The 10,000-nt window shown below is 36.3% G+C and overlaps 1 long non-coding RNA gene across 2 annotated transcripts in view; it reads left to right on the top strand.

The window, feature by feature from the left end:
- The window catches only part of LOC118765260, an 18,219-nt gene that overhangs the window by 5,763 nt on the left and 2,456 nt on the right, over positions 1–10,000 (top strand). For both annotated transcript variants that reach the window (XR_005001098.1, XR_005001099.1), the window contains exon 2: positions 6,393–6,398. This is a non-coding gene — a long non-coding RNA (uncharacterized LOC118765260). The remainder of the gene's footprint in view (positions 1–6,392; positions 6,399–10,000) is intronic.

Genomic DNA, 10,000 nt, shown 5'->3' on the forward strand with positions numbered 1-10,000 from the left:
TAAGATTTAAACCGCTTATAGCTGCGTAATAGCACATTTATATATTCTGACAGGGTCGATAACTGCACCATGAGCGAAGCAAACCTAGGATACTGGACTGCACAGTGTTATCCTAATGGGAATCGTCAACAGTTTTACTCAATTGGCTCTATGAAACAGATCATTTTCTCTGTCAATATATATATGTATATTTTGCCGCCTATATTTATGGCTGATTTAGCTCAATGCAAAATTGCACGGTATAAAATGAATGTGGGCAGCTAGGAGCTAGCAATATATGTGTTTGCCGCACATACAGTCGCAATTAGTGACGACTAAATTTTCCCTATACGGTCTATATTGCAACGTGCTACTCAGGTTAATTTTAATCTATATACACACACAAACGCAACATACATATACATACATGCGTATATATGTACATAGTTATATATATATATATGTACATAATCATATATATATATATATATTATTAGTTTCAGCTTAGAGCTGCGGCCATGCTGATGCACCGCAGTTAATATATATATGTATATGTATATATATATATATGTACATATTAATATATTTATATATGTACATAGTTATATATATATGTATATTATATATATATTATATATATATATATATATATATATATATATATATATATATATATATACATATATATACATACGTATACATACATATTAGATGTATATATGGAGATGCAGACACATATATAGTTCAGATTTACAGTAAACAAAATGCAAAGACAGGTGACGAACCAACAAGCAGGTGTATTAGTTTGACGGATGGAAAAATATTTGATACTTCGAGAGATAGCGAAGTGAGGTAGAGAAAAAATGTGTAGGATATATATACGTACGAACGTACACACACACATACACGCGCGCGCACGCACACACGTATATATATATATATATATAATATATGTATACATATACATATATATATATATACACACACATACACACATATATATACATACATATTTAGATATATAATACATATATATGATTGTATGTATGCACATATATATACAACGAGACCATAGCTGGCGTGATTTCCTAGTCCACAGTTTCTTCCCTAACCACACCGCCCAGCCTGGCTCGTCTGCTACTCCCGCCCACGCTGCCCAACCTGCTCCTACCTTTCTAACACCACTGTCCTCACAAGCAACCATCATCGTCCCTATAACACCAACGACTTGTTTACCTACACTACTACTAACGTCATTTACTGCATCTCCTGCTGTTCTGCCCTTCCTGTACATCGGTCAAACGGGACACCGCTTGGCTGACCGGTTCGCGGAGCACCATCGAGACATGAGACTCGGCAATGACACCCCGGTCTCGTGCCATTTCCGCTCTATCAGTCACTTACTACAACATCTGTCTGTGTGCGGACTGTCTTTGCACAAGGGCCATCCGGACTCCTGCCTTCGCCGTGAACAAATATTAATCTCTCTTCGGTCATTTGTGCCACATGGGCTCAAATCCCCTCCTCTCTTCGTCTGACACTCACTTTCTCTCTTCACTCTTACATACCGCTTCTTTTCATTACTACCACCCACAACCACACCCATACCCCTTGTATCACATAGCCAGAATTAGTGACGACTACACATACACACACACACACACACACACACCACAGACAATCTTCAATAGCATCAACACACATACCACTATATGAACAGGCACATGTTGCGGACGCACACACGCACTCACACACCGACACGCGCCTCTTCATACACGCAAACACTCTTACACATTCACACACACCATTCTCATATACACGAACACGCACGCGTACCTTCATTTGGGGTCACCGGCACTATATTATCTACCTTTTTTTCAAACTCTTCCTGCAAACTTTTTTCAAATCATTCTCCATGCTTGGCCGCAAAATCTACTAGTTTTTTTCATTGTCACTCTGTTTATTTTCTCTTATCGCTTTCTGTTGAAGAGCATAGGCTCGAAACATAAAATACTTTTTCATTTTCCCGAGCGTCAATCTAATATATCTGTCTCCATCTTTTGTTTTTCTATAAATTGCAACTCAGCCTCTCAGCCTCTCTCTCTCTCTCTCTCTCTCTCTCTCTCTCTCTCTCTCTCTTTATATATATATATATATATACTATATACTCTTTTACTCTTTTACATGTTTCAGTCATTTGACCGCGGCCATGCTGGAGCACCGCCTTTAGTCGAGCAACTCGACCCCAGGACTTATTCTTTTGTAAGCCCAGTACTTATACTATCGGTCTCTTTTGCCGAACCGCTAAGTGACGGGGGACGTAAACACACCAGCATCGGTTGTCAAGCAATGCTAGGGGGACAAACACAGACCCACAAACATATACACACATACATATAACATATATATACATATATATACGACAGGCTTATTTCAGTTTCCGTCTACCAAATCCACTCACAAGGCTTTGGTCGGCCCGAGGCTATAGTAGAAGACACTTCGCCAAGGTGCCACGCAGTTGGACTGAACCCGGAACCATGTGGTTCGTAAGCAAGCTACTTACAACACAGCCACTTCTACGCCTATATATATATATATATATATATATATATATATATATATATATATATATATAATATATATATATATATATATACATATGTATATAAGGTGAAAATCATAATACACTTGTAGTGCAGCTGAAAACATGGGTGATGCTACGTGGGGATCGTGTCTTCATATACTCTGGCTTATGTAACACAGTCAGTCATAGTGAAGATCCAGTGTGTGGCATGTAAGTATAACCCTACGCATCTTATATATATCACCGTTATTATTTATGAAGACCACTCCTCCGGTATTTTCTTTTAATATGCTATCGATGCAGAGGCTATATTTCTCTTATTGACCACCAGCCAAGTGACGATAAAGAAATGAATTTTCTTTTGAACTGTAATTCATTTAAAAATGATTTTCCTTTTATTAAAATTCAACAAAAAAGTAATAAATAGAAATTGAAATTCAAACGAACTTACAAATCGTAAGAATAAGATTAATGCATATAAAAATACTTTTTCTTCTATTTCTTTCTTTTATTCACTTCTTCCACGTTCAATTGATATAATCTCTTTTTCTTATGATTAATTACATGCTGCCTAATAGTTTAACATTACGACGCTGGACGTAATCACCCTAAACATCTAGATGTCAGTAAACCTCTAAGAAAAGGTGTCAATTCACCAGAAACTAATATTTTAGAGATTCTTTTAGCTCTGTGAAATATTATCAATAGAGATTAACTCTTGCAATGCCAAAATAAATTGAGTCTTTAAATATTGTCAATTTAACGCTAAAACTAATTACTTGCTCTCCACCACTTTAAATATTGGTTTTTAAATCTTGGTACAAGTCCAGCAATTTCAAGTAAGTCGATTAGATCAATCTCACTTCTCAGATGGTACTTATGTTATCGACGCCAAAATGATGGAAGACGAAATTTGAATTCAGAACGTAAAGACGGACCAAATGCCGCTAAGAATTTTCCCTGCGCGGTAACGACATTACAAACTCGCCAAGCTAAACTTCACTTTAAATATTACCTCCCAGAATACGATGTACATTTACTTTATCAGATATTCATTAATCTATATACTGTATATATATATATATATATATATATATATATGCTTACTCTGCTATATATATATATATATATGTATATTGGCCTGCTCGCTTAGCCAGCGGGGTGGCGTCATTCGAAGGCTAAAACAATGCGAACGCATTGTGACCAGCGATGTGTAACAACGTCTGATGGTCTGGTCGGTCACGTGATCACGTGACGTATATGTATATGTATGTATGTATGTGTGTGTGGTGTGTATGTGTGTGTAGTCATTCTACACAATGTAGAATGGCTGATAAAACGTTATTAGTTTAATGCTTCAATTCTTGAATTATTTAAATTATCATTCGAACGTATTTTACGTGCATTTGTATATTTGGTTCATAGGCGCAGGAGTGGCTGTGTGGTAAGTAGCTTGCTAACCAACCACATGGTTCCGGGTTCAGTCCCACTGCGTGGCATCTTGGGCTAGTGCCTTCTGCTATAGCCCCGGGCCGACCAATGCCTTGTGAGTGGATTTGGTAGACAGAAACTGAAATAAGCCTGTCGTATATATGTATATATATACGTATGTGTGTGTGTGTTTGTGTGTCTGTGTTTGTCCCCCTAGCATTGCTTGACAACCAATGCTGGTGTGTTTACGTCCCCCGTCACTTAGCGGTTCGGCAAAAGAGACCGATAGAATAAGTACTGGGCTTACAAAAGAATAAGTCCCGGGGTCGATTTGCTCTACTAAAGGCGGTGCTCCAGCATGGCCGCAGTCAAATGACTGAAACAAGTAAAAGAGTAAAAGAGTATGTGAATCAAAAGCACATTTGTTCATATTTTCGTATATGTTTCACACATATAATATATACATTTGTGTATATTTGTTAACACGTAATACCTAACTATTATCTCTTTTTAGTTACGTCCATTCTCGCAGCCTATGTCTGGCAAGTATATATACTTGTCAACTGCCATACTTTTTTTTACACGTTATATATTTTTTCTCTCTAGTTTCAGCTCAGAGCTGCGGCCATGCTGATGCAGCGCCGTTTTGCTACACTGTTATTACGAAGAGCCTCCTCTAATATGTGGCACTTGGTGACGCATGGAGTTTGATATAGTTACCCTCATTTGCACCTCTTGCCGTGAGGTAGGTTCATCTGGGACTCTCGACAGGAAGCGGTCCAGCTTTGATTTAAAAACACCTACATCAACTTGTGCAAGTTCCTCAGACTCTTTGGGAGAATTTTAGGATCTTTTCGGTTTGAACGGCAGTTTTTTCTAGCAGTGTTATATGAAATTGTCACCCATAATTATGACCCTAGTATCGATCTATTGCATTTCAATCTGTTTTGGGTGTTAGGGTTAGGAGTGGAGGAGGGTATCTTTTTTTCTTCACAAATGTAAATAAATCCAATCTGTCTCTTAAACGAGGAACATATTCATACGGCACAGAATGTTTTATACCTCAATGGACGTCATTGATTGGTTGAAATTGCAGAAATTGAAGAAAAAAAAACAACAAAGATCTTACAAACTATACAATTTTCTTAATAAAGCCAAGAGAAAAAGATGTTTTATCAACACATTCTACCAGTATACGAAGCTTAAAATTTTTAGTTACCTAGAAATTATGTTAAAAAACTGCCGTTCAAACCGAAAAGATCCGAATATTAAAAAACTGTGGGACCCTTGAAACCCAGGCTATTGCAGTAACTGGTCCTGAAGCGTGATGGCATTGCTGGGACCTCTATATGTAGACATTTTGCGTAATTTTGAATCTGTTGCGTGCATTGCGGTGTCCTTACAGTGTATGAACGTTTAGGATGTTGGATTTTGTCTCTCCTTGATACAATTGAAACATTCCTGCTTGAGACTTTCAATTCCATTCGAACGTTGTGTACAAAAGATCTTGTAAGATTTAGAAAATTGGAAATCGTTGTTCCAGACATATAGCAACAATGACGGTATGCTATTTTGTTCTTCAGTTCTTTTGTTAGCACTTTATCTACTATATCGGTTCTGAAAGAAAATTAACCATTATAATTTGTCTGAAGAGAATAATATACTGAAAATTAAGTATTATCAAATACCTACCCTCTCTTTATGTTAATTTGCCCTTAACTGCTTCTAGTCTATACCAAACAAAAACCTAGGTTATAGACCATGAATAATATTCCACTGAAATATAATCTCTCTCTCTCTCTCTCTCTCTCTTTTCATTTCCATTTTAACAGTTACTATTATATGGTCAGATGAGGTGGCGAGCTGGCAGAAATGTTAGCATGCCGGGCAAAATGTGTAGCAGTATTTCGTCTGCCGCTACGTTCTGAGTTCAAATTCCGCCGATGTCGACTTTGCCTTTCATCATTTCGTGGTCGATAAATGAAGACCAGTAACGCACTGGGGTCGATATAATCGACTTAAACCGTCTGTCTGTCCTTGTTTGTCTCTTCTGTGTTTAGCCTCTTTTGGGTAGTAAAGAAATAAGTATTTCGTCAGCCGTTACGTTCTGAGTTCAAATTCCGCCGGGGTTGACTTTGCCTTTCATCCTCTTGGGGTCGATTCAATAAGTACCAGTTACACACTAGGGTCGATATAATCGACTTAATCCGTTTGTCTATCCTTGTATATCCTCTCTGTGTTTAGCGCCTTGTAGGTAGTAAAGAAATAGGCATTTCGTCTGCGTTCAAACTCCGCCGGGGTTTACTTGCCCTTTCATCCTATCGTTGTTGATGAAATGAGTACCAGCCATGTATTCGACTGATTCCGACCCTTAAAATTTCGGGTGTTGCGCTTATAGTAGAAAGTATTATTACGCGGTCTTTTATGCTAATTATTTTTTCCACCCAAATTAGAGTAACTTAAACAACAGTAATAATACCCTCGTGACAACTAAAGGTTTCATGTTTATGCATTGTTTTCTGTCGATAAATTTTAATATGTTTCTATTTCAATGAAAAATATTATATAGTTACTGTCTTAAATTTGGCTTTATACCAACCAAACAAAGGCAATCTAAACAAAATTAATAATATTCTGGCTTGACTTCTGAAGCTTGTTTTTTTTCTACTTCTAGTTAAACGAATATTATTTTATGGTCATTAATCTTCATTTGTTTTTTTCTCCTCACTAAATCACGGTAGACTAAGCAAATTTAATTATATTCTTATGACATCTGAAGTGTCCTTTTCTATTCGATATACTTTAATACTTTCCATTACTTTCACTAAATTGATATAACAACATTTAAGTCATTTACCATTACAAAATTTTAAAAATTATTCTTGTTTTTAATATAGTCTTAGGCTTCTAAGTTTATTCAGACTTCGCAACCTTAGAGATAGAAAGAGATGAAATACCAGCAGCATATGTACACATACCGATTTAGTTTTAAAAAAATTCATTTCTATAGGGAACTCCATATATATATATATATATATATATATATATAGAATATATATATATATATATATATATATATATATATATATATATATATATATATATATATATATAGATAGATATATATATATATATATATATATATATATATATATTATATATATATATATATATATATATATATATATATTATTATATATAGATATATATATATATATTATATATATATATATATATATATAGATATATATATATATATATATATATATATATATATATATATATATATATATATATATATATATATATATATATATAATATATATATATAATATATATATATATACACAAGGCGGCGAGCTGGCAGAAACGTTAGCACGCCGGGCGAAATGCGCGTTGCCGTATTTCGTCTGCCGTTACGTTCCGAGTTCAAATTCCGCCGAGGTCGACTTTGCCTTTCAACCTTCCGGGGTCGATAAATTAAGTACCAGTTACGCACTGGGGTCGATGTAATCGACTTAATCCCTTTGGCTGTCCTTGTTTGTCTCCTCTGTGTTTAGCCCCTTGTGGGTAGTAAAGAAATATATATATATATATATGTGTGTGTGTGTGTGTGTGTGAAGGTTATGAGAGGTAATGGTGTCGTTGAGACCCAAAGTTGTCAGGTAATGCTGAATAAGTACTATAGATATCACACCGTCTCCGATGAAGGAATATAATAAATATCCTGGAAACAGCTGTAAGGCCTATCTATAAATGTTCTAAAATCTACACATCCTTGTTTTTTTTATCTCATTACGAAATATAATATATATATATATATATATATTATATATATATATATATATATATATATATATATATATATATATATGTATATATATATATATATATATGTATGTATGTATGTATATATATATATAGTCCATGATATGATATGTTTCAGAACCGTACAGATGACCAATCAATATCACATACATAGACATGTATGTAACAATGATAAGGTCCTGCGCATAATGAAATGTATACTAATTACATAACAGTCTCGGCAATCTGTTGATCATAACCCAACGGACAAATATAATACATTATCAAATTAATTAGGAATAATCTTGCATTAGACTGAATGACTGAATGAAGCAGGAGGGGTTTGATATTTAGATTCTGAATAATTAAGAAAAAGGGTCAAGTCAGCTGTGTTTTATGACATTATAATTAGATTCAAATCATTTATCAATTGGCAGACATACGACTACTTTTTACTAAGAACCAACATAAAAATAAGCGGTGTTTTCATTGACTCAGTACTTAGAAATACGATATCACGTTACGTATTGTCCACAGTAGAATAAGAGAATTAAGTTACAGACACACTGTTCAGATGGTTGAGGGGTTGAGCGATTTAATACCTCCATACACATAAATAATATAAGAGCATAAACAAAACCATATATACTTCTACGTGCCTTGCACACAAACATAGAGATGCACAGCGCTCAGGTTAAATTTGATGGTATTTTATGTATCTTGTTCTCAGGCACAGTTTGATGTATTGTTTAACGGTCAATGGCGTAGGGCAACATTGATATTAATATTATATGGTCCAGTGATTAGAGCAGCGGACTCGCGGTCGGAAGATCGCGGTTTCGATTCCCAGACCGGGCGTTGTGAGTGTTTATTGAGTGAAAACACCTAAAGCTCCACGAGGCTCCGGCAGGGGGTGGTGGTGATCCCTGCTGTACTCTTTCACCACAACTTTCTCTCATTCTTACTTCCTATTTCTGATGTACCTGTATTTCAAAGGGCCGGCCTTATCACTCTCTGTGTCACGCTGAATATCCCCGAGAACTACGTTAAGGGTACACGTGTCTGTGGAGTGCTCAGCCACTTACACGTTAATTTCACGAGCAGGCTGTTCCGTTGATCGGATCAACCGGAATCATCATCGTCGTTACCGACGGAGTGCTTCCACGTTATAGTTGAGAAAAAGTTATCTGACACCGAGCACTAGAAGCCAAGGGTATATTCGAAAACAGTTATCTGTAACATTCCGGGTATCAAAACGCCGACATCATAACTGTTGCCCGAAGTTCTGTGAAAACTGTAACGGTTTTCAGGTGTGACATGGATATCACGAGAAGTAAGGTACCGAAACTGCGAAGATCTTTGGATGTTCTCCAGTGAGGGGTGATGCCTTTGAAAAGCTCCTTAGGATACATTAATACGGTTATGTGACGTTGCTGGAGACTGTTGCCAAACCTTAGCTGGAGAGGGTTGCTGCTGGAGGGCTATGTGTTTGGCAGAAAGATTCGGCTCCTTGTCGGAAAGTTTTTACTTCAGCAGCCCCAAATTCTGGCCTGCTAATTCTCTGATTGTAATCTCATTGTCCACTATGTGGGGCGCGACTGAGAAAGACACTAATCGCACTGCCTCAAAGTCTAAGGTCGAGCTGGTGACCAAGAGCAAGGAGGTGCTCGAAGACCTTCTCAGTGAGGAACCTATGCACCAGGTTTGGAAGCTTTTCATGTGGTACAGGTACTTTTGAGTAAGATGTTGATCTCCCAGCCTTAATCTCATTAATACATTTGTTTATTTATTTTTACAAATCCTTTTATTTTGGGATGGGATATTGTGCTTCATTTTTCTGTTATGCAAACTGTCAATTGTGTATATACATGCATACACGCACGCACACACACACACACACACAACACACACACACACACACACACACACACATCCACACACACACACATGTATATATATTGGGGGAGAATTTCCAAAAAACAAAAGACAGGTGATGTAGCCAACAAACAGATGTATTAGTATATTGCTCGGGAAGTGAAAAAGTCTTTAACGTTTCGAGCCTACGCTCTTCCACAGTAAAATCACAGAAAGAAACTAGGAGAGAAAATAATGAATGTGTAGTGGCTAGCGGTGTGTGTATATCTATCTTTCCATCTATCTATCTATCTATCTATCTATCTATCTATCTATCTATCTATC

The sequence above is a fragment of the Octopus sinensis genome, linkage group LG11 (assembly GCF_006345805.1).
Source record: "Octopus sinensis linkage group LG11, ASM634580v1, whole genome shotgun sequence".
Taxonomy (NCBI): Eukaryota; Metazoa; Mollusca; class Cephalopoda; order Octopoda; family Octopodidae; genus Octopus; species Octopus sinensis.